General features: G+C 44.2%; 1 protein-coding gene across 1 annotated transcript in view; it reads right to left on the bottom strand.

Moving 5' to 3' along the window:
- FRMD4B (FERM domain containing 4B) overlaps positions 1–24,416 on the bottom strand; it is a 379,712-nt gene extending 355,296 nt beyond the window's left edge. The window contains exon 1 of the mRNA XM_055259748.2: positions 24,080–24,416. The gene's annotated coding sequence lies outside the window, so the exon portion shown is untranslated. The remainder of the gene's footprint in view (positions 1–24,079) is intronic.
- Positions 24,417–25,920: the final 1,504 nt, after the last annotated feature.

The raw sequence follows: 25,920 nt of genomic DNA, 5'->3' as shown, positions 1-25,920 counted from the left end.
GGATCTTATGGGGAGTTTCTCTGTGTGTAGCTTGATGGGGTCGCTACTGGCTTTCTGTGCCTCTGAGCTAATCCTCTCAGGGACAGTGAGGGGGGACCCCAGATGGTCCCCCACCCTGCATCAGGGCTGCTCTCCCTCCCACACAGCAGAAGTGCACTCACCATAGGGGTCTGGCCAGGCCCTACGACTGAGGAAGGTACTTTAACTTCTGCCTCTGAGGAAATCTTCAGTGAGTCTCACAACAAAATTAACTTCTTGGCAGTCTCTTCTACTGGTCTTTGTGTTAGTTTCTCTGGTCCTCAGAAGTCCTGGCCTCTCTGCTCAGTCTGTATCTCTCTTTCTTAATTGGTTTCTCCCCAAGCATATTTTTCCTAGATCAAGCCACCATCATCATTTGACTGAAGCAAGGTTGCAGCTTTCTAGCTAACTTACTGATTGCATTCATCATTTCCTAACCTAGTAAATATCCCACGTGACTTTTATTTTAAAGTGTGAGTCAAATCATGTCCCTTTCTGCTTAAGAAACTCCATTAACTTCCCATTGTACTTAGAATAAAATACAAATGCTCAACCATGGCCTACAAGGCCATCTTTGATTTAATCTTGCCTCACCACTCCCTCCCCTACTCAATATGTTCCAGCCACACAGGCCCATTCTCTATTCATAAAATCTACCAAGCATGTTCCTACCTCTGGGCCTCTGCACTCACCATACCCTCTTCCTAGGAATACCCACCCCCCAGACATTCCCATGGCGGGGTCCTTCTCAGCTTTCTGTCTCAGCTGAAATGTCACTCCAAAGACCAATTTTCCACAGTAGCTAATCCAAAGCACCACTACCTCCCCAAGTTGCACCCTCTTGCTCAATCACCTGTTTTTTATGGTCCTCTTGGTCACACACAATTCATGTTACATAGTAGACACTCGATGTTTCCTGAATGAATAAATCAATGAATGCACCCTCTAGAAAGTTGTGAAGGCCACACATGTTTATGGGCACTTTAACTACTTTGCTTTTTATTCTAAGACATGTTCTGACTCAGATTCTTTGGATACAGTAAGTCCTTAGGGTCAAAGACCACCATTTTAGACATCTACCCATCTACTACTTAGTAAGTCATGCTAATGTCCACAAAACCACCTCCCATATCTCAGTGGGCTAGCACATTAAAGGTTGCTTTCTCATAGTTTACAGATCTGAGGCAGGTCAGCTTGAGGGAGGAGAGGAATTCTGATTCATAAAGTTTTTTTCTAGTGAGTCAGCCAAGCCCGGGGGTCTTAGAATCAGGCCCTAGATCTTCTCTATCCAGAAGGCAGATGAGGGCAAAAAAAGTCAGGAAAGTAGTGAGTTATTATGGGCAAGCAGTTATTATGGGCAAGGCATAGACAAAACATTTAACGCTTCTATCCACATTCTATTGGTCAGAATGCAGCCTCCTCCTCCCCCATACTCCAGCAAGAGAGGCTGAGCAATGTAATCTGTATGCCACTCAGGAAGCAAAGAAGTGGAGTTTGGTGAGTATTGGGCCATGTGATAGCCTATTCCATCAGGCTTCAGATGACGTTATTTGTCACCTGAAACTGGGGTCCGTCTTGCCAGTCAAGTATGCATTTCCAAGCTAAAGCACCACTGGAGGCTGCTGCTGTTGGAAGGATGTAATCATGCAATGGATGCAAAAATAATCCCTTCTCCTGACCTTCTGCATCCCCATCTCCAGCCAACACCTCCCATGACAGAACCTAATCAGAAGCCAGCTAATACGGGAGCCTGGCAAATGTAGCTTGCAGACTTTGACCCTGGATCACAGTTCAACACATAGCAAGGTGGACCTGGAGATGAGAACCAGTAGCTAAATAACCAGCAGAGTGTCGAGCTTATTAATTCAACAGAGATAATCAAGAGGTTGCAAACCCTAGGTTACTCCATAGGTTATTTTTCTAAGGCCTTTTCTAAAGATTCCTCCTCTGAGGGAAAAATTTTCAGGAATCCATTCACATACTCCGAAAAGCAAAATACAAGAAGTGTTAGTGCATTTAAAAGAAAATTTTCTGACCACCTGGAGAGGCCATATAATAACAAATGAAACAAAAAACAATTAGAGAAAAATTAAGCACCAAAACATTCAGTCCTATGTGCAATGGATAGAATGATCATATCGTATGATTATTCTGCTGGGATGCTGGACTCTAGGCATTTGAAAAAGGATGAAGAAATTAATCCAGCCTCATAAGAGGATGACAGAAGTGGCTAAGTAGTCCTTTAGCACAGGGCTTGAAGCCTTGAAAGCTATTGGAAAGCTCAGTGTAAAATAAGGTTAAGGCCCATTCACACGCATAAAGCTGAAATGGTGGGGAAGGCTGGTGGTAGGGGAGGAGCTTAGGGCAGCACTCAGGTATTGGTGTGGGGTACCATTTCCAGTGGAAGCAAGACCCTCCCTCTTCTATTCTGACATCATAAGACCATGCCATATGGTTTCAAAGTAGCAAATTGGTTGCTGAAGCTCCAGTCATGGTATCTGTGTTCTAAACAGCAGAAAGAGGAAATGGAAAGGCAAAAGACTATGCCTCCCACCTGAGTCAGCTCCCAACAATAGCCCTTCCTGGCAGTGCCACAGAGCCATATCTAGTAGAGTGAGAGGATAGGAAACGTGGTTTTAAGCAGAGCACACTACCACCCTAACCAAAATTGGGGTTCTGTTACCAAGAATGGGAGAAATGGATGTCAGGCAGGCAACTATCAGTTGGCCACACACACTGAGGATGTGGCTTCCCAGGTGAGCCAGGGAAAAGTGCTGACAATGAAGACATTCAGTTCTTCCCTGAGCAGTTTGTTCCCTTACCTTCACTTGCCACCTTTACCACCCTACCCAGGGAGTCCCTCTGTGAGGGATCAGAAGGCACCACCCAGCAGAGACTGTCCACTTGATCATCAGACATATCCTTTGTCCCAACTAACTGGATTGCATCCTTTAACTAAAATGAGCAAATGCTCACCACCATCATGGGTATGTATAGGAAGGAAAATATGCTCATTTACCATAGATGACCCCCACCCTTCCAGAATATAGCAAAACCAATTCTAGGCCTCAGAGATAACAAATGTAAAGTTTCTAATCCTGCCTGACTTGGTCAGCAGCGGCTCAGTATTATGAATAATTAATAATGATACAAACAACAGTAACAGCCATCTTTCACTGATTGTTGACCATGTGCCAATCACTGTGCTGAGCATCTTATCCTAGAGGCCCACTTGGGAGTATTAAATGTGGAAATGTATCAGTCTCAGAAGAGGTTTAGATTTGTTTCTTATTCTATGTCACCCAGTTGTTAAGTCACAGAGTTAGGATTTAATCCAAATCTTCCTGACTCCATCCTCCAGTGATCTTTCAGTTAACTCCAAATTAACTGAAACTGTCATGTGTTGAGCCTTTATATCAGTTAGAATGTAGGTGCTTGGTTTTAATAAAGACCAAGGGAGAGTGGTTTAGATTAGTCCTGATTCAAGTCCAAGTCCAAACAGAAAACAGTCTGGCAGTAGTTGGGGGCTGGGTAGTACAGCTCTGCTCCACATAAAGGTAGGGGAACCCATATCCCTTTCATACTGATGCTCTGCCATCCTATGGATAAAGATGGCTCTCCACACCTCCTTGTTCCAGCTCAAGGGAAGGAAGGAAGAACAAGTAGAAGGTGTTTCCTTTAAATGGGAATAGCTCAGAAGTGGCACACACTTCCTCTCACAGTCCTTTAGGTAGAGCTTGGTCACATGGCCACACCAGTGACAAAGAAGGCTGGGAAATGTAGCCCCTACCTTGACAGCCACATGCCCAGACAAAACTAAAAGGTGGGGATTATTTCTAAAAGTGGGAGAGGAAATGGATTTGGGGGACAAAAAGCAGTCTCTGCCACACTTGCACATCGCATCACAGGAAGAGAGACTGCACTCTTTGGTTCAGAGGAAGAGCTGGGTACTGCCCAACCAAGACCACACAAAATGGGGAACTCTGCTAATGGAGAGTGGGCAGAATGGAAGTGGGACAGCCCAAAACTGCAACTGGGGCAGTGCTTGGTAATCATATACTAGAAGAAAAAGTGACCATGAGAGCTGAAAGAAAAACAAGCTGTTATTGTCATAAGAAAAATAAAACTAAAGTTCTTGCTAATCATGCCACCCAAGTTATACATTTATCCTCCTGGCTCTTGGCCATGATGGAGCTCACAGTCTTTTTTCAGACTCCCCTTTCTCAGAGCACACAGGATGGGTAGATGTTGGGTTTTTGGACAGCAGGAGGAGGTGGCTGGGTCTTTGTGCTGAAAATACCCACTCTGGCTCCTCCCTCTGGACCCAGATCCCAAGGGGGTACATGTTCTGATGGTGCCTCAGAGGGATGGAGTCACTGTCGAAAAGCACTGCAGGAAACAGGCCAAGTGGTGGGCTGGGCAGGCCTGGCATTATCAGAAGTTCATAACCAACACATGTAGATCCACTTTATGTAGGCTGTGAGGATTCACAAAGGCCCAGGCTAAGCCCTCAAAAGTCTTCTTGCTGTTATTTGCACACTCATAGTAGATTCTTTATAAATGGTTGCCTGAAGCCTGCCACTGTACATATTGTCTCTAATCTTTTTTTTTATTTTCCTTTTGAGACCGAGCCTCATTCTTTCACCCAGTCTGAAGTGCAGTGGCACAATCACGGCTCACTGCAGCCTCAACCTCCCTGGGCTCTGCTGATCCTCCCACGTCAGCCTCCTGAGTAGCTGGGACTACAGATGTGTGCCACCATGCCTGGCTAAGTTTCGTATTTTTTTTTGTAGAGATGGGGTTTTGCCATGTTGCCCAGGCTAGTGTCAAACTTCTGGGCTCAATCAATCTGCCTGTCTTGGCCTCTCAAAATGCTAGGATTACAAGTGTGAGCCACCACGCCCGGCCTGTCTCTAATTCTTAAAACCACCATAGCAGGTGCTTTTGGCATCCCTCCCACTCCTTTGTCCTTACCATTTCAGAGCACAGTGGCTTGCTTCCAACTGCTCAGCACCTCTGCTGAGGACTTTCTTGTGCTACTAGAGTCCTACTTTGCCAAGCACGGGATACAACATATGCACCTACAAATTATTATAACACTCCACCTCCCAGAAGTAGCCCTCAGTTAACTACTCTCAGGAATTGGTGTATAAATACCTTGGCTCCCTCAGATTTTCCCTCAGATGGGAAAATTTGGAGGTACATGCACTCCCCTGGTTCTCAGAGACTCCCCAGTGGGAACAAGCTCTAATAGCCTACGGTGGTAGTTGAATTGATAACACACTTTTTCAGGGGCTGCCTTCCATTCCCTGTCTCATTTCCTGACTGTCCGACTGATGTTTCCCAGGCTTCCTAAATAAACTACTTGTAGTCTATCTCAGGATCTGTTTCTGGACGAACTTAAATAAGACACCACTGTGGAGTAAGTTATGATCCCCACATGGGGGTAACAGGCTGGCACCATAAAAAGTGCACTGGCTCTGCAGTCAGAATGACCCAGATTTGAATTCCGGCTTCATCACTTACCAGCTGCGTGGGGCTGAGAAAATTGTTAGGCTCTGGTGCCTCCATTTTCTGGCCTGTTAAATGAGGCCGATTATACCTTCCTTGCAGGACTGGACAGCTTTAAATAAAACAATTCCTCCGATTTCCCTAACACTGTCCCCAGAACATAACAGGCACTCAACAAGGGTTAGCTTTCTTCCCTCCTGTCTCCAATTTACAAATAAGGAAACTGAAACTCAGGAAGGTTTCCTGACCTGCACAAGGTTAAAAAGGTGGTTAAGTGACAGATCTTGGATTCAAACACAAATATCTTCCTGGTTCCAAATCTACTTAAAAGTTTTCCACTGCGCCTCCCATATCCACTTCAGGGCCTAAATTTCTTTCTTTCTTTCTTTCTTTCTTTCTTTCTTTCTTTCTTTCTTTCTTTCTTTCTTTCTTTCTTTCTTTATTATACTTTAGGTTTTAGGGTACATGTGCACAATGTGCAGGTTTGTTACATATGTATCCATGTGCCATGTTGATTTCCTGCACCCATTAACTCATCATTTAGCATTAGGTATATCTCCTAATGCTGTCCCTCCCCCCTCCCCCCACCCCACAACAGTCCCCGGAATGTGATGTTCCCCTTCCTGTGTCCATGAGTTCTCATTGTTCAATTCCCACCTATGAGTGAGAACATGCGGTGTTTGGTTTTTTGTCCTTGTGATAGTTTACTGAGAATGATGTTTTCCAGTTTCATCCGTGTCCCTACAAAGGACACGAACTCATCATTTTTTATGGCTGCGTAGTATTCCATGGTGTATATGTGCCACATTTTCTTAATCCAGTCTATCGTTGTTGGACATTTGGGTTGGTTCCAACTCTTTGCTATTGTGAATAGTGCCGCAATAAACATACGTGTGCATGTGTCTTTATAGCAGCATGATTTATAGACCTTTGGGTATATACCCAGTAATGGGATGGCTGGGTCAAATGGTATTTCTAGTTCTAGATCCCTGAGGAATCGCCACACTGACTTCCACAATGGTTGAACTAGTTTACAGTCCCACCAACAGTGTAAAAGTGTTCCTATTTCTCCACATCCTCTCCAGCACCTGTTGTTTCCTGATTTTTTAATGATGGCCATTCTAACTGGTGTGAGATGGTATCTCACTGTGGTTTTGATTTGCATTTCTCTGATGGCCAGTGATGATGAGCATTTTTTTCATGTGTTTTTTGGCTGCATAAATGTCTTCTTTTGAGAAGTGTCTGTTCATGTCCTTTGCCCACTTTTTGATGGGGTTGTTTGTTTTTTTCTTGTAAATTTGTTTGAGTTCATTGTAGATTCTGGATATTAGCCCTTTGTCAGATGAGTAGGTTGCAAAAATTTTCTCCCATTCTGTAGGTTGCCTGTTCACTCTGATGGTAGTTTCTTTTGCTGTGCAGAAGCTCTTTAGTTTAATGAGATCCCATTTGTCAATTTTGGCTTTTGTTGCCATTGCTTTTGGTGTTTTAGACATGAAGTCCTTGCCCACGCCTATGGCCTGAATGGTATTGCCTAGGTTTTCTTGTAGGATTTTAATGGTTTTAGGTCTAACATTTAAGTCTTTAATCCATCTTGAATTAATTTTTGTATAAGGTGTAAGGTAGGGATCCAGTTTCAGCTTTCTACATATGGCTAGCCAGTTTTCCCAGCACCATTTATTAAATAGGGAATCCTTTCCCCATTTCTTGTTTTTGTCAGGTTTGTCAAAGATCAGATAGTTGTAGATATGCGGCATCATTTCTGAGGGCTCTGTTCTGTTCCATTGATCTATATCTCTGTTGTGGTACCAGTACTATGCTGTTTTGGTTACTGTAGCCTTGTAGTATAGTTTGAAGTCAGGTAGCGTGATGCCTCCAGCTTTGTTCTTTTGGCTTAGGATTGACTTGGCAATGTGGGCTCTTTTTTGGTTCCATATGAACTTTAAAGTAGTTTTTTCCAATTCTGTGAAGAAAGTCATTGGTAGCTTGATGGGGATGGCATTGAATCTATAAATTACTTTGGGCAGTATGGCCATTTTCACGATATTGATTCTTCCAACCCATGAGCATGGAATGTTCTTCCATTTGTTTGTATCCTCTTTTATTTCATTGAGCAGTGGTTTGTAGTTCTCCTTGAAGAGTTCCTTCACATCCCTTGTAAGTTGGATTCCTAGGTATTTTATTCTCTTTGAAGCAATTGTGGATGGGAGTTCACTCATGATTTGGCTCTCTGTTTGTCTGTTATTGGTGTACAAGAATGCTTGTGATTTTTGTACATTAATTTTGTATCCTGAGACTTTGCTGAAGTTGCTAATCAGCTTAAGGAGATTTTGGGCTGAGACAATGGGGTTTTCTAGATATACCATCATGTCATCTGCAAACAGGGACAATTTGACCTCCTCTTTTCCTAATTGAATACCCTTTATTTCCTTCTCCTGCCTGATTGCTCTGGCCAGAACTTCCAGCACTATGTTGAATAGGAGCGGTGAGAGAGGGCATCCCTGTCTTGTGCCAGTTTTCAGAGGGAATGCTTCCAGTTTTTGCCCATTCAGTATGATATTGGCTGTGGGTTTGTCGTAGATAGTTCTTATTATTTTGAGATACGTCCCATCAATACCTAATTTATTGAGAGGTTTTAGCATGAAGGGTTGTTGAATTTTGTCAAAGGCCTTTTCTGCATCTATTGAGATAATCATGTGGTTTTTGTCTTTGGTTCTGTTTATATGCTGGATTACATTTATTGATTTGCGTATGTTGAACCAGCCTTGCATCCCAGGGATGAAGCCCACTTGATCATGGTGGATAAGCTTTTTGATGTGCTGCTGGATTCGGTTTGCCAGTATTTTATTGAGGATTTTTGCATCAATGTTCATCAAGGATATTGGTCTAAAATTCTCTTTTTTGGTTGTGTCTGTGCCTGGCTTTGGTATCAGGACGATGCTGGCTTCATAAAATGTGTTAGGGAGGATTCCCTCTTTTTCTATCAATTGGAATAGTTTCAGAAGGAATGGTACCAGTTCCTTCTTGTACCTCTGGTAGAATTCAGCTGTGAATCCATCAGGTCCTGGACTCTTTTTGGTTGGTAAGCTATTGATTATTGCCACAATTTCAGAACCTGTTATTGGTCTATTCAGAGATTCGACTTCTTCCTGATTTAGTCTTGGGAGGGTGTATTTGTCGAGGAATTTATCCATTTCTTCTAGATTTTCTAGTTTATTTGCATAGAGGTGTTTGTAGTATTCTCTGATGGTAGATTGTATTTCTGTGGGATCGGTGGCCTAAATTTCTTGACTTGATACATGAAACCATTTTAAACTTCAAGTTCCCAGGTCTTTCTTTCTTATTGTGCTCTGCAGATACCACATCTGGCTTCTGATCCTCAGAGATTCCCACATTCTGGTGCCATTCACACCCTTTGCTATTTGTGTCCTCCGTCCTGGGGCATGGGTCTCTCTCTCTCCCCCATTCAGCTGTGACACACACTTTTAATTTGAGGGTAAAGATTTTCACAAGTTCATCTCTAGGTAAAATGCAACATCACTAAAAATAGATGAAAATGCAGGAAAAAAAGGATTACAGGTAACTCAGGGAGAAATAAATGTACATTTGAATGTTTTACTCTTAGACAAAGGTGAGGAGTCCTTTCCTGGTTCCTCTTTGAAGAGAACATCCAGAGCCCTTCTGGGGTGGAGCACAAACCTGCCAAGCACCTGCTGCTTCTTGGTGAGTGAGTGGAGGTCCCGAAAAGGAGGAAATACCCAGTGTTTCCAAATTAACTCCCTCAACAAATAGTGCTGTTACCCAACAGTCCAGCCAAAAGCAAAGCAGAGGCAAAGACAAAAAGGAAAACCAAAGTCATTCTGTTCAACTCACTCAGATTTTTGCAATTACAAATCTAAAAAAAAGCTATTTTTATTTCCACCTTTACATATGGGATATTTTTAAAATACAATGCTATTTTGAAATATGTTTATATTGCAGGAGCATAATCTTTCAGAGGTTGAACTTTGAAAGGTCCTATGTGTGACCTCACCTACAGTACAGTGACCAACCTGTCCTGGTTTTAGTACTAAAAGTCCCTTGTCCCAGAAAATTTCTTAGTGTTGGGTAAACAGAAATGGTTGGTCACCGAATTAGAATACAAATTTGATTCTCAAGTCTGCTCTTTTAAAATATAAACCTCCTTAGGCATGTCAAAACAGTTCACTAGTGGTAATTTAGGGTTCTGATAGCTTCTCACAAAATACCCCACAAAAATGGTCCCCACTTTAAGAATCCATGAGGATCTCCTATTAAAAGAATCACAAATGCAGACACTGATAGAGGCAAGATTTCAATAAGTGAAGAAAGCAATTTGCATAAAATCTTCCAGTCTACTCTTTACTTATACAAGGAGATAGAATCTCATTCTTCCAGAAACCCACAGCCCATTTAGTCCATTACCTTCCCCCCTTTGGTAGACATGGGATGGACAAATATCTCTCTACCCAAGAAAAACTGCTCAAGTGTGATTTTTAAAAAAGGGCAATTCTCACTGGGACTCAATGGCAAGGACTATGAGGACTATGGGTTTCCTTCCTTCCTTCCTTCCTTCCTTCCTTCCTCTCTTACTTTCTCGCTCTCTCTCTCTGTCTCTTCCCTTTTCCTTTCTCTCTCTCTCTCTCTCTTTTTTCTTTTCTTGAGACACAGTCTCACTTTGTTACCCAGGCTGGAGCGCAGTGGTGCAATCCCGGCTCACTGCAGCCTTGACTTTGTGGGCTCTGGCGATCCTCCCACCTCAGCCTCCTGAGCAGCCGCGACTGCAGGCCCACGCCACCCTGCTGGATTAATTTTTTATATTTTTAGTAGAGATGGGGTTTTGTCACGTTGCCCAGGCTGCTCTCAAATTCTTGGGTTCAAGAGATCCACCTGCCTTGGATTCCCAAAGAGCTGGGATTGCAGGCGTGAGCCACCGCATCCAGCCTATGGTTTTCTTAGTCTGGATTCCTCCAGAAGCCAACCCCAAATGAAGATTCAAGTGTAAGGTATTTATCTGAGAGGTCATCCCAGGAAACAACAGTAGGACAGTGCGTAAATGAGACAAGAAAGATAAGGCCACCAAAAAAAAAAAAAAAAAAAGGACTAGCCTATTAAGTCACTTATCACCATGGTGATACTCACCATGGTGGAAACTCTGGGAAAAGGTGCACAATATACACCCCTTAGTTTCACTGGATGGACAAGGGAGCTGGAGTATCCATAGGCCAAACCCTGTTCATCATTGGAGGGAGTGGATGCTAATTCCCCTGCGTTTCCAGCCCACCACTTCCACAGTCAGAGAAAGTCCTCAGACAAATCAATGCAGGTGCTGGCAGCGGGAAGTGAAGCTGGCACGCACGACCATGGCCAGGGCAAAGATGTAGGGTTGACCACCAGCAACACCAGCAGCATCTGCTACAGCAATCAACACAGAACCCATGAACCACCATAGCTCTGTGCTAGTCAGTCGCTGCCATGTGGGAATGCAGCCAGTGTTGCTAGAGCTTCTGAATTTTTAAAAGAAACCAGGGATCCAGATTGTTTTGTGGAATTTTCTGATTCATAATTGCTGTTGATTGATTCAAATATTTTTAAAACAGTCTAGGGAATAACCAAGCATATCTATAGGCAGAATGTAGCCTATGGGCCATCCACTACTCTAGTTTAACCTCCTATTTTACAGATAAGGAGACCAAGGTCCTAGAGGACAGTGACTTGACTCAGGGGATACTGCAAATTACCACTTGTCTGGGATCTGCCACCAGTTCCCTTAACTCCCAGGCCAGAGATCTTCCTAACCCACTGTGCTGCCCACACTGCCCACTCTCTTCCCTCCACACCCATCCTCAAAGGGCAGGAGCCTTATCCCTGCCTTCCACTGCACTCAGAGCAAAGGAAGTTTCCCTTCCTTCCATCAAAGCACGAAGTATTTTCTCACTAGAAATGGCTTCCTTACTATTCTTAATTTCACAGAAGTTAGACAGTGCTTATTTTGTCTTGGGCACCCTTCTAAGTACTTTACAAATAATTACTTCCATTCTTAAAGCAACCCTATGAAGTAAGGATTATTATTTTCCCAGTCTTAAAGATGGACAACCAAAATGCAGAGAGGTTAAGATACTTGCCTGAGTTGAAGTAGTAGTGGAATTAGGAGACAAATTTTGGCAGCTGTCTCCAGAGCCACTGATTGACAACCACTACTCGACACGGACACTCAATCACCTACCTATTTAGACTTTTAGAATACCCTGATTGGTCCTTTTTCCCACGATAACAGGAATTGGCAAAGCATGGGCTCATGGGCCAACATCTACCCCCTGCTTGCTTTTGTAATAAAAAGTATACCAGAATACAGTCACACCGATTAATTTATGTATTGTCTGCAGCCGTTCTTGCCCTACAAAGGCAGAATTGAGGAGTTGCAATACAGGCCATAGGACCCACAAAGCCATTTTATTTGGTGCTGTAGCTTGGATAAGGATTGTTTGTCCCCACCAAATCTTATGTTGAAATTTAATGCTCAATGTTGGAGGTGGGTCCTAATGGGTAGTGATTTTGTCATGGGGATGGATCCCTCATGAATACATTAATGCCTTCACTCAAAGGTGAGTGAGTTCTCACTCTGCTAGTTTTCACAAGAGCTAGTTGTTAAAGAGAGTCTGGCAAGCCCCAACCCTCACCTCTTCCCTCGTCTCTCATCATGTAATCTGCACACACCAGCTCCCGTTCCCTTCTACCATGAGTGGAAGCAGCCTGTGGCCCTGACCAGATGCAGCCCAATCTTGGAACTTTCCAGCCATCAGAATCATGAGTCAAATAAAACCTCTTTTTTTTTTTTAAATAAATTACCCAGCCTCAGGTATACCTTTATAGCAACACAAAATGAACTAAGATGTTTTTAGTATCTGGCCCTCCACAGAAAAGGTCTGCCAACTTCTGCATTACAGAATTGCCAAGCTTTCCTCTGACTGCAAGTTTCTTGATTATGCTGCTTAATCATAATGCAGAAAATCCTATAATCCCTCCCAAAGCCTTAGCATACACAGTGATGAATTCACAGGTCAGACTTCTAGAAACTGCAACCGTGCAGATGTCTGGGAACCCAGAAATCAGCAAAAATACCTTCAGAACTCCACTTAAGGAAAAACATACCAATAAGTTCCACAAAATAGGCACAGAACTAATCTTGGGTCCTTACCTGGGCAAAGGCTTTCAAAGCAACAGCACAGACAGTAATACCCAAACAGGGGCAGAGAGGAGAAATAGAAGAAGTAGCTTTTACAATAACTGGCAATAGGCATCTTGCAGTTAGAGAGGCATGGGTTCAAATCTCAACTCTACCACTTACTACCTATCTCTTAAACTTCGATTTTTACCTGTAAAGTAGAAGGAATAATAATGATCATTTCTTGGAGTGGGGTGGACGGTTTAGCCAAGATTATATTGTATATGAATTCTTAGCATCCTGCCTGGGATTTGCTTACGACTCAGAGGAGCTCTATTATTAGTAATAATGGTAACTCTAAAAGAATATGGATCTGTGACTATTTACATAGAGGGTCTCAATCCCACACAATTCAGCTGTCAAATAATAACAGGATTATGGCACAGAACAAAAAGCAATCTTTATCATGATAACCCCAAGTCAAGAAAACATGTAGCCACATTTATATGTACCAAGCAAAAAAAAGGAAAGAACCATGTGCCATGTTTTCATCAAAGAAACTTTAAGCAAAAAATAATGTGTGTACAAAGAGGTAAGCTTCAATCACCTGGAAAAATCACTTAAGTGAAACAAATTACTTATTCCTTGACAACACTATATAAATGAAACTGTACATGGGGCGGAAAAAATGTTTGCATTGTAGACTCTGCAAGATGACAAAGTTACATTTCCCACTCATCATTGAGTGAAAGCATCTACCGAACAGCATGAACCCTTGCTGACAAACTGCCAATTTTTAAATACCTTTTATGAGCATCACTTTCATAGCTTTTCTCTGAGATCCAGAAAAGACCAAAGATCAGTTTCCAATATCCTTTTCCAAGTGTAATCAAGCTCAGTGCTAGAAAGTACAATGAGAACCACTCATGATCTGAACTGTTTAAAGCAGCTGAATCATTGCAAAAACAATTTCTTCCTCTTAATGTGTTTGAATCAAACTTTTGACCTCTAGTAAACTGCATGCCCCATTCTTTCAGGCAGTAAAAGAGCAGCTAGACTGGGAACCTGGAGGTATATAAAACACTACACTACTTTTTTTTCTCTTAAAAATACAAATTGAATTACTTTAACACAGTTGGAGCAAATGACCATGATATGTCCTCAATTTAAGTCTTACAGCCCAACTGGGATGGTGTTCTGTGTTCCCAGTCTAGGGGCACATGGTTTTCATTAGTTTGTCAGGATTCTGCATTTCAATTTGCACATTTAAATAAATGCAATTAGTTCATTCGTGATGGCCCCACATACTCTTATCTTTTCTGATTTATTGAATGAGCCAAACTCTCTTAATGTTTTGAGATTTGTCTAAATACTAAAAGGTTATTTGATATGACAAGTTACACCAAATACCACTTTTAGTGCATGGCAAATAATTATACTGAAACTTTCCACTGATACACTGCTTAGGAAGCCTTTCAAGTGCATCTATCTGACATTTAAAATAAATTAAAGTGAGACTAGTGCAGCTGACACAGACAAAGTGCAGGGTGCACACTTCTGGTTGTTCATAGCATAAATGTTTAAAGGTGGAAGGATCTCAAGTGGCAATACCCATTTGACAAATCCAGAGAGCTAATGAGCAGGCTTCTGGTCAGTCTGCTGCCAAGGTAGGATCAGAACTTGGCCTTCCTGGTTGTTGATCCAGTGCCAATTCCAGCTCCCCTCTCTCTCCAGCCCCTCCTTTATCTGGCAGAACTCGGGTTGAGTATTAAACTTGGATGAAGCAGGGCCAAAGCTGGCCATGCAAGCTTTGTGCCTGTCCCGCATTCTGGTCACATATGAGCCTTCTGCTTTTTTGCAAAGACTGAATTGATAGGATGGGCTCAGTCAGGTGCAACAAGGGAAGCCTGACAACAGTCCTCAGCCACATCCATTGTTGGGTCCCCCACCGATGCTGTCGGCTGTTATAAGCACCAGCTAGAAGATGGATGCTGGTATTTCCAGAAAGACCTTTTGAATCAGGAGGGGCTGTGAGGGGCCCCATGCTGTGGCGAGAGCATAATTATTTCCAATAACTGTCTGTCTAGGCTACTTAGTGATTTCCAAAGCCAAGCTCCTCCTCACTGTGACAACACATTCATTGTTTATTTGGGGGGGCAGTTTTACAACGGCGAAAATTACATTCTAGTAATAGTTTAGTCAGCAAGGCAGAAAGGAATGACATCTTTTATAAAAAATGATTAAGGACAACCTATTTGATAACTTTGGATGCTTGTTCAGGATCTGTTGTAGGGGGCAATAGTCTCATTTGGAACAAGATGAACCATTAGAATCTTCTGTGAGGCAGGCTCTTGGGAGAGAAAGGCAAGCTCTTATGCTGTGACTGTCAAGGACAACAAAAAGCAGAGACTCTTGCAACATGGTGGCAAAGAGCACAGACTCCATTCTGAGTTTGAATTCCAGGTGTGTCACTAGCTGTGTGATTTTGCACAAGTCACTCGCCCACTCCAAGCCTCAGTTTCCACCTCTGCAGAATGTGGGTTACTGTGGGTCATTGTGGTGATAGAATGAAATGCTGCTTGGAAAGTCCTTGGCAAATGCGTGGCACCGGGCACTTATAGGGGCTCAATAAAAGGTAGCCATTATCATCAGACACCAGTTAGTGGGGCTTGTGCTTTGAAAAGGGGACTTATTCTGATCCAACATTCCATGCTGATTCTCTGTGTTCATCAAATTGTTGCTGAAATCTCCACTTTGGCCTTTTTTGAGTCTTCCCTGCTACTTCTGTCCTTCCTCCTACTTACCAAATGCTCTGGAACTCTCCACTTGCTGCTGCAAATCTTTCAGGCCCAAGCGCAATCCCATATCATGCACCCCCACTACCATGCCACTGCAGCAACTCCAGACAGATCACCATACCTCTCATTTGGTGTCTGGATAGGGGAGTTCACCTTCCATGTTCATTCACATCTCCTCTTCCTAACATGATTACGTGTCTGGGAGACAGGGATTTGCCTTACATATCCTCTACAGCACTCAATACATGCCCAAGAATCTTCCAGGTTCCCTGAACCCTTGCTACGCAAAGTGTGGTCCACAGACCAGCACCACTGGCATCACCTGGAGCTTGTTAGAAATGCAGTCTCAGGCCCCGCCCCAGATATGCTGAATCAGAATCTGATCCCCAAGTGGTCTGTGTGCACCAAGTTCAGGAAATATCCCTCTAGTCCAGTATTTCCCAGACTTCAGTCATTCACATCTTCCCTTCATAGGTTTTGCCATTTTCCAGTACAATCTACACTATGTTTTACCTAATACATATTTTTACACTGACACTATTTCTTTCTCAGCCTCGTCCTAAGCAATACTATTCAATCTGTTAATAGTTTGTTCAGCAAGGCAGAAAGGAATATAATCTTTTACAAGACATGAAGGTCTAGTTGAATTTTGTTTCTGGTACACATTATAATAAATAGCCAATAAGGTAAAATGTTTCTCTATCTATCATCTAAAATTAACTCATGTACCACCAGGGATACACCTACCCACTTTAGTAAACACAGCTCTAGACTTTTTGTAGCTGGATTAGAAGACATCTAAGTCCAGTGCTCCTGAACTGTATCTGTGCCTACTCAGCACGGTTACCCTGTGGGGTGAATGCATTTGTCTTCAAGACAGAGATGGTTGTGGGAGGCTGAAAACCTAGGTTCTAGCCCTGCACCATCCCTTAATGACTTGTCATGTCACAGCCTCTCTTTGGGGCTCATTTTTATGGGTTAGCTCATCTCAAGGCTCCCTTCCAAGTCAAAAAATATGTCATTATAATTATGACATAAAAGGCTTTGGAGTCAGAGTGACCTGAAGTTGAAATTACAGCTCCATTATTTGTTAAGTTCGTTGAATCTCAGTTTTCCTCATCTGTAAAATGGACAATAAGTGGACATAACACCCATCTCAAAGGATTTGTAAGAAGAAAGAAAACAACTGAAAAATGCCTGGCTTAAAGTGTGGCACATAGTTGGTGTTCAACAAATAGTATGAATTATTATTTTTTCCTAGCCTCTACAAAGCACAAATAATAACAGCTAGAATTTTTTTTAGTATTTACTCCACAGCAGTCACTACATGAAACACTTCTTTATATTTTGTCATTTAATCCTCAAAATAACCTGATGAGGTAGGAATTCTTATAATCCCCACTTTATAGATGAAGAAACTGAGGCACAAAAAAAGGTTAAGTCACTTGGTCAAAGCACACGTTCAATAAGCAACAAAGATAGACCTGAGTGTAGATGCTCTGAAGCTACAACCAGTATTCACAACAATGACCTGTCCTGCCTTCTTATAAAACACTAGTCAGCATGCAGACTTTGCCAACTCAACAAATATTATGTGATTTTGGCCAAGTGGCAACCTCAACCAGTTTCCTTGGCTGTATAGTGAGGGGCGTTAGGAGTCCCCACCTAATAGGGTGTGGTGAGCATTGAATGAGGGCACCCTCATGGACATCACAGAGCAATTCCCAGCACAGGTGAATTGGTAATCATGTGCTGCTATTGTTACCATTAGTTCTACTATTATTTGTTGAGCCTTTACATCTGCACAAGATTTTGTGTGTGTGGCGAGGGTGGCGGGGCGGGGCAGAAGAAACAAAAATCTTTACTGATAAATAGCTTACAATGAAATAAATAGAGCAATGGTTTGTTGAAGAATACAAACTAGGGCAGTGGCTCTGTCTCTCTGCCCCTGCCTCCGGCCCTAGGATACAGCCCTCTGGCTAGATACTTCAGAAGAGGAGACCGTAATGGGCAGTCCTGCCTTTCCCCGGCCCTTGGGGGTCTCTGTCTTCCTAGACAGGTGTGCAGGCACCACCTTGGACCCACTGCCCTTAGCAGGAGAAGCAGCCTTGGCATTTGGCCCCTGCCCAGCCCCCTGGGCAGCTGCCCCTTTAGGAGCCTTGGCCTTGGCTACCACCTTCTGGTCGAGGAAGCAACACCATTCTTGACTTTGCTCACAGTGGGTTTTGAACTCTTACTCCCAGCTTTCGTTCTCCTGTGGTCCTCAGCATCTCCTCGGCTGGTCCTGCTGCCTCTGGCCTTTGCCTTCCTACTGAGCCCGCTGGCACTGGAAGGGGCTGCGTGGCCTTGTCTGGCTTAGGGGTGCCTTCCTATCCTCGCCCGGCTATGGCCTGGTGTCCTTGGCCACACTGCCTTGCTTGCCGGCCTTCTCTGTGGCTGCACCTGGCTTGGGAGGAGCCTTCTGCACCTCTGCTGGCCTCTTGGCTGCCTTCTTCACCTTGCCCGCGTTGGAAGGATCCTCCTTGGCCTCACTTGTTTTCTGGGGGTCCTTCCCCTTGGCCTCTCCTGCTCTCCTGGGGACTATCAGGGGGCCATCTCTCTGGGCTGGATTTTCTTCTTGTGCTTGGGATCTAATTTGAAGCTGCCAGTGGCCCCCCTGGCTTTGGAGTTGAGGGGCCTGGCGAGGAGGATGCAGCACATGCCAGTGGCCAACGTGCCTCAGCGCTACTCCCCCGCCTGCAGCGCCTCTACCACCGTGCGGGGCGTGGGGGGATAGGGGGGAGGGTGAGAGGGCAGGAGGCGGCATGCCACCAGGAAGCTGCTGCAGCTCAGGCCTGGCTTTTCAGATTCAGCAGACCTGGATGATCCTGCTGTGGAAGTCGAGGAGAGTGAGACGTCACTGGTGACGCTCCCAGGAGGGGAGGCATCAGTAGTTTTGTCCTTCAGTTATGGTAAGGACGTCGTCAGTTTAATTTTTTTAATTTTTTATTTTTTGAGACAGAGTCTTGCTCTGTTGCTCAGGCTGGAGTGTAATGGCACTGTCATGGCTCACTGCAGCCTCAACCTCCTGGGCTCAAGTGATCCTTCCACCTCAGCCTTCTGAGTACCTGGGATTACAGGAATGTGCCACCACACCCAGGTAATTTAAAAAATTTTAAGTAGGGATGAGGTCTTCCTAGGTTGCCTAGTGTGGTCTTGAACTCCTGGGCTCAAGCAATCCACCTGCCCCGGCCTCCCACAGTGTTGGGATTACAGGCATGAGCCACTGCAGCCCACCAGGAATTCTTTATCAGATAATTTAATCTATTAAATAGATGCCTAGTCACGGCCCCCTAAAATAGTAGCCTTTATACATGGGGTGGCCACATAATTTATCATCCAAACTGGCGGCATAGACATTAACCACGACTGACCCAGGTAAGCCAGCACGATCACCCTGCTTCTAGGGCCCCTCTGCTGTGAGTGAACATTGTCCTCACAGCTGTACACACTAGGGCCCCCTTTCCCACTGGAAAACTGTACACAAAGAGGACAATTAAAAGCAGCACATCTCTAAGGACAAAGTAACACAGACCCAAATAAAGACCTCAAGGCTGAAGAGCTGCAGAATAGAGCACTCATTTGCCTTAGGCTTTAAGGAGGTGTATTCTACAAATATTTTGCTCTAAGACACTACTTAAATAACTGCTTTCATTAGATTAGCATGGCAAATTGATTCAAATAAATGTCTTCCAAGATTTGCACATAAATGAAAACAAGATCATGATCACCCCCTTGTAAGAGGTTTTGGCACTGCTGTGGGTTTTTAATCAATATATCTGCCTTTTTCTTCTCAGTGTCATTGGAAAATAAAGTAACTACTATCAATTTGACTTGTTCTGCATCTTGATCGCTGAAGTCCTGATATTGACCACGTTAAAAATGACAGCTAAGGTTTTCCTTACACACATGAAAAATCATATTGATAATCTATTGCCTGAATACAATTCAGCTCATTTTCCATTATTTAGGGCATCAAAAAGAAGAGGAATCAGTCTATGTGCATTAGGCACTTGTACCCTGTGGTGAACATTTATTCCAGACTTTCTTAGCCTTAATTTCCCCCTTTTCCTGCAACTGTATTCATGTGGCAGTCCAGCCCTCTGATGTCCTCTGTCTACATGGTCTGGGTAGGACTCCGCTGCTGGGGCAAAACCCTCAACCTCTGCAGAAGCCACTTAGCACAGATTTCATCCAGCCGTGTCAACTGGGCCAATCAGAGCTCATTTTGAAACTTTTTGTTTAACACCTGGGGAAGGGGAGGTTTTTGGTTGCTGCACTTGAACTTGAAACTGTGTAAATGAGCAAGTGCTATATGGTCATCTTGTCAACCAAGAAGGACTCCAATACGCAGAGGAAAGAAGAAAAAGGCAGAACTGAGGAATGAAAAGAAATCAGATCCTGAAGTCACTGTTTAGCCCTAAGCAAGATGCTCTTGAAGTCAGTCCTACCCATGTACCTTTTAGTAACCTTAACCCACATGTAAGAAAAATATATATATATTGTATATACACATATATATAATACCCTAATTCCACTTAAAATTGGGTTTGTAACTTATTATCAAAATAGCACTAACAGATACATGCATCCTGTGGCAGTGCTTTTCAAACTTTTTGATGGCTAAGAATCACATTTTATACTGCAACCCAGAATGCACATAGGAGTGACTCAAAGTTTCATGAAATTACAGAACTCTTATAACATATGATGATGCTGACACATGCTGTCTTGTTATACCTAAAAAAAAATTACTGGTAGTAACCCACTAAATGGATTTTATGAACTTCATATTGAAAAAAACACTGTCTTATGAGATTAGGTTAAAAATTGATTTCACCAGGAAGAATGACATAAGAAATGACATGATAATTTCAGTAAATCCAGTCATTGGGGGGAATAAGAGATTTGGCTTCTAAATTACCTAGAGGGTTTATCAAGCATCTATCAACAGAAAATTGTTATCTTACCACTTCTCTCTGACTGCCCACGGCACATATTTGGCAGAAGAGGAGAAAAAAAAATCTTATTGACTTAGAAATAAATGAATTATCCTCCAAAAATCTTCCATCTAAAACAAAATAACAACCACATTGAAAAAGGGAGAGATACATAAGTAAAGGAAGATACATGTAAGACCTGCTGATGAACTGAGTACATTATTTATCTATAGGCTGATGATAGTCATTTCAGTGAGCCTCAGCACTCCCGAACATATAAAAACAATGCATTCATGATGAGATCAGATCTCTGGGGCAGATTTAAAGGGAGAGATAGAGTGAGAGATCACTTGCAGTGTAAGCCTTAAACCTTCACTTATGTGGTAAGATAACTATGAAGATTTCCTGCTGGAAAATTACTGCAGGCTGGATAAGGCAGGGTATTTTTTCACTGTTTTCCATGTACCCTGTTTGTATTGTAAGTTAGCCAAAACTTTCTTTTTGTCTGCTCAAAGCATGCAGAGTCTTGGTTAAATCTGTGGAATCAAACGGAGAACTAGGATTCTCAGGCTTGCTGAAACTAGAGGCCAGCGACAGTAAACATTACTGAGAAAACTTCAGCTGATTTGACAATTGAGAGTGGCTGTGAAGTTAACTCCTCCCACGCTTTTCTAGATTAGGCTCAAATGCAACCATCTGCCTGTTTGAAAAGCCCATTCACTTTTCTGCCACTAGGATAGAAATTTATTAATTTCAAAACAAAGTGAAGTTTAATACAGGAAAACAGGACCGTGATCACCAAGATCACTTGCAGGGGAAAGATCTTCTGAGAACTTTCCCATGCATAATAAAAACTAAACCTCAAAATACGGTATGTAGGTAATTTTTTCATGTTCCAGCACCATATTGTTTAAATGCATTCCACCTGCATTTCTGAATTTAAGCAAATAAAATGTTTGATTAATATTACTTGCAGATGTCACAAAGAAGTGATTAAACTTCTACCATTCAATAAGTCCTTGGAGTTGTCTAAATTTTTCTCACCCTTTTAGGAAATGTAAGCACTGTTCAAAAGGGGTGTGTGTGTGTGTTACTTTTTATTACAACATTTTCAGATTACAAAAAGGAAGAATTGGCCGGGCCCGGTGGCTCACGCCTGTAATCCCAGCACTTTGGGAGGTCGAGGCGGGTGGTGGATCGTTTGAAGTCAGGAGTTCAAGACCAGCCCGACCAACATGGTGAAACCCCGTCTCTACTAAAAATACAGAAATTAGCCGGGCGTGGTGGCACATGCCTGTAATCTCAGCTACAAGGGAGGCTGAGGGAAGAGAATCGCTTGAGCCTGGGAGGCAGAGGTTGCGGTGAGCCGCCATCGCGCCACTGCGCTCCAGTCTGGGTGACAGAGTTCGAAGAAAAAAAAAAAAAAGGAAGAATTGTAGAAACACCAATACATCCACCACCTGTCTTGTGACACTTAATTTAGAGACAAAAATATATACAGAGTGCTTACTGAGTGTCAGTCTCTCTTAAACATCATCTTTTAAAAGTTATTAAATAACTATGGGCCAGGTGCTGTAGCTCACGCCTGTTAATCCCAGCACTTTGGGAGGCCGAGGTGGGCGGATCACAAGGTCAGGACATGGCGACCAGCCTGGCTAACGCGGTGAAACCCTGTCTCTATTAAAAATACAAAAAAAACAGCCAGGCGTCGTGGCGTGCGCCTGTAATCCCAGCTACTCGGGAGGCTGAGGCAGGAGACTCGCTTGAACCCGGGAGGCAGAGGTTGCAGTGAGCCGAGATCGGCCACTGCACTCTCGCCTGGGCGACAGAGTGAGATTCTGTCTCAAAAAAAAATATATATATATACACACATATATATATATACACACATATATGTGTATATATATGTATATATGTGTATATATGTATATATATGTGTATATATGTATATATGTGTATATATGTATATATATGTGTATATATGTATATATGTGTATATATGTATATATGTGTATATATGTATATATGTGTATATATGTATATATATATACACGCACACACACACATATGGTAGTTATTGTTATTATTATTATTTTCTTCATCCTCATTAACACCACCACTGCAGCACATCTCTTTCAGAGGCATTGTCTTGTTAAGAGCCTGGCATCTGAAATTAGATCTTATATAAACCACAGATTACTGGTGGGACTTCCGGTAAGTTACTTAATCTCTCTCAAGGGCTAGGTTTACCACTTCACGGATTATGGGTGATGCCCCAAAAGTGCCTACCAGGATGCCTGGCACACAGTAAGCTCTCTAAACCACCATTCTTCACAGCATGTGTATGACAGATGAAAGTGCGTCTTGATGAGGTTAAGTTAGGCGAAGCTGCTTTTCTTGCCCTCCAGACATTTGATTTGGAAACCCCACAGATCCATTCCCTTTAGGAAGGGAAACAGCACGTCGGGAATCGCGCTATAATCTTGTACACATCTTCCGAGTTGGCTAGTAAATTTCTGGGGGCGACACTACCTAATCTTCAAGGATCAACCAGCTTCCTGGAAAGACTGCTGCTATCAGCACCCTAAGGTCTTTCTTCCCGAAAGGCCCAGCCTCTAGTCGCAGCCGTCTGGGTACCAGCAAACACACCAAATCAGTTAGCGAAGTTCAGAGGACTTGGCTCTGGTACGTTTACAAGTCCTAACAGATCGCAGGAATGTTCAGGATAATTATTACCCCACCCAGGAGCGCCCAGCCCAACCCTCTCACATCTGGAAGGAAGCAGCCACACAAAGGAGAGCGAGAGAGAGAGAGAGAGAGAGAGAGACCTCCTCCTGCGGCTGCTTTCTCAGGCCGGAGAAGATTTAATACACGTCTCATCCCTTTTGTGAACAAGAGTAGGCACTGTTCAGTATCTTTCAAAGCACAGGACATCCAATGCAAGGGAAGAGTTTGTCCTCTATTCCAAACGAAATGGCACTTCTCAAAGTAGGACCTAAAGATTATATTTATTTTTTCCTCCCCAGATGAAAATGAAAAGTGAAATACTCCACAAAATAAGAAGCGATTCACATGCACACTGCCTCTACAACATAGGAGCGGCTAGGATCTGAAACACCTATTTGAAAAGGGCAGCCAAACCAAACCCTTAGTGTCCTCTGCTAACTCCAGGGATTTTCCCCCACTCTTTTCGCTGCCTTTTAGAAGTATTTCTGGGGGCCAGATCTGGGCTTCATCAGCTCTTCTCCCGACCTCCCACGAACGCGCGGCAACCAAAGCACGCGGTCCCCGGCGGCGCGTTTGCAAACCCCACCAACGCCAACGCCTCGAAACCGCCAAACTTCCTGTCTCCATACCACCAAAGCGACCAAAGCGCCTTGCCAAGTGCCCCAGGGACTCCAGCGGAGGCTGCACTAGACCCGGAGCCCCAGGGCGGGGTTTTCTGCTCTCCCAAACTCCTGGGACCTGCACCTCCGCTGGGGGTCTCCAAACGTGCGCGCTGCGCCCGGGGCGCACCGGGAGCGCCTGTGGCCGCGTCTTGCGGCCGCGCCCTGGCAGCATGCTTGGGGAGCCCGGGGCGGTCGCCCACCTACCTGCTCCGCCGCCTCCTCCCTGCGGCGCTCTGGGGTTGTAGACGGCTACTTTATTGTCTCGGCTGCGCACCGCGCCGGACCTGGGGACCCGACTCTGCGCCAGTCCTGCAAGTCCGCTCTGCGCTGTGCCTTCCTCTTCTTCCTCTTCCTCTCTGTCCAAGCTCCAGCTCAGCACGTGAGCCACGCAGCCCGACTCCCGGGCTCTCTGGGCAGCCAGCGCCTGCCGCATCCCCCGGCCCGGGTCTGCAGGTCGCCCCCGCCCCCGCCGCTCGCCGTGCGTCCTTGCTTTGATCCACACTTACAGCTGTGCCCCGGGCCGCCTTTCTCGCGTCCTTCCGTCCTGACTGCCTCCTCTCGCTGTCAGCCGGGGCTTTCGGCTCCCTCTCTCTCCAGCTGCCCCCGCCCGCCGCCTCTCCGGGGGCTGGGGCGGCCGCTGCCAATGAGGCTCGGCTGATGCGCTGTTCCGGCCCAGTCATTGTATCGGGAGGGAAGGAAGGGGAGGGGGAGAGGGAGGAAGGGAGGGGGCGCCCTCGGCCCCCGCCGCACGCGGCTGCGGGCTGGGCTAGCCTTCCCCGACAGAGAAAGGGCGCCGGTGCCAAGAGGCGCGGAGAGGCGCCTGCCAGGAGGAGGGGAAAGAGGGGGTCACTAGCCCGCGCCTCTCCATCGCTCCCTCCGACTCCTCCAAGCTCTGGGCGGGACTTGATTCTGCCTCCCCGGCTTCAGGCATCCCAGGACCTGAGTGCTGTTAGAATAAAGGGTATGAGGCACCGGCGGCAGAGGGAGGCGCAGAATGCACCCAGCCACCCAAGAGGGGCTGGCGAAATGACTTCTGAGATCCCCGCAAATCTGAAACCATTGCACTTGAAAGACAGAAAAAAAAAAAAAAAAAAAAAAAAAAAAAAAAAGGGTGAGCCTATCCCATATCAGGCATTTATCCCTAAGATCAATTTTTGTTTTATTATGCGGTCTTTACATGAAACTCGGAGGCTCAGAGGGGTTAGCTCAAAATAGCTGATGAGTGACAGGGCAGAGATTCCAACTTGATCTGGTGCTGAGTGTAACAGCAAATGGGAGAGGAAGGAGAGGAAGGGAGGATTCTTCATGAACGACTTCCTATTGAGAGTTTTTATAGTCTCTTCAAATGAGTTGACAAGGAGAGCACCAAAGGTGCTCTGACAGGGCTGGGAGAAAATATTTCCCAAACAGCCTTAAATGTATGTCCCGTGACCAGACTTCACTTCTCCACACACCATGAATTAATTTTTCTCTACACACTATGAATTAATTTTAAAAAGCAAATCCATTTTTAAAAATAATTGTGTCACAACTACACAATCACATAGCTTTGGATTTTTGTTGAAAATTAAATTGATTTATCCAATATCAATATTTTAAAGACTCCACAGTTTCTGGACCCTGGTTTTGGCCTTTCTTCCTCCTTCTCCTCCGTCTTCTCCTCTTCCTCCTCCTTCTTCTCCTACCCGTTTTTCTCCCCCTTCCTCCCTTCTTTTTTGACAGGTCACCACCCTAGAAAAAGAATGGGGGCACGGGGCATCTTGATTTCACAGGCCCTGGTGTAGCTGCTACTGACATGAGGGAGCAAGTAGCAAGCAAGATCTGAAGTAGTAAAGGCTCAAGATGGCATGATGTAGAATATTGTACGTGTGCAGAATGAGGTTTAATTACATTTGCTTCCGATGTTGAATGGATTGTTTGCTTTTAATTAAATAGAATATATTGAATGAATAGCTAACATTTATTGAGTGGTAATTACATGCCCTGCCTCCCCACCCTGCCCCCAAGACTTGAGCTAAATAAGCACTTCTCTTGGCATCATCCTA

This window comes from Symphalangus syndactylus, chromosome 21 (assembly GCF_028878055.3).
Source record: "Symphalangus syndactylus isolate Jambi chromosome 21, NHGRI_mSymSyn1-v2.1_pri, whole genome shotgun sequence".
Classification (NCBI taxonomy): domain Eukaryota; kingdom Metazoa; phylum Chordata; class Mammalia; order Primates; family Hylobatidae; genus Symphalangus; species Symphalangus syndactylus.
The sequence above is the reverse complement of the archived record's forward strand: the minus strand, read 5'-3'. Positions and strand labels throughout refer to the sequence as shown.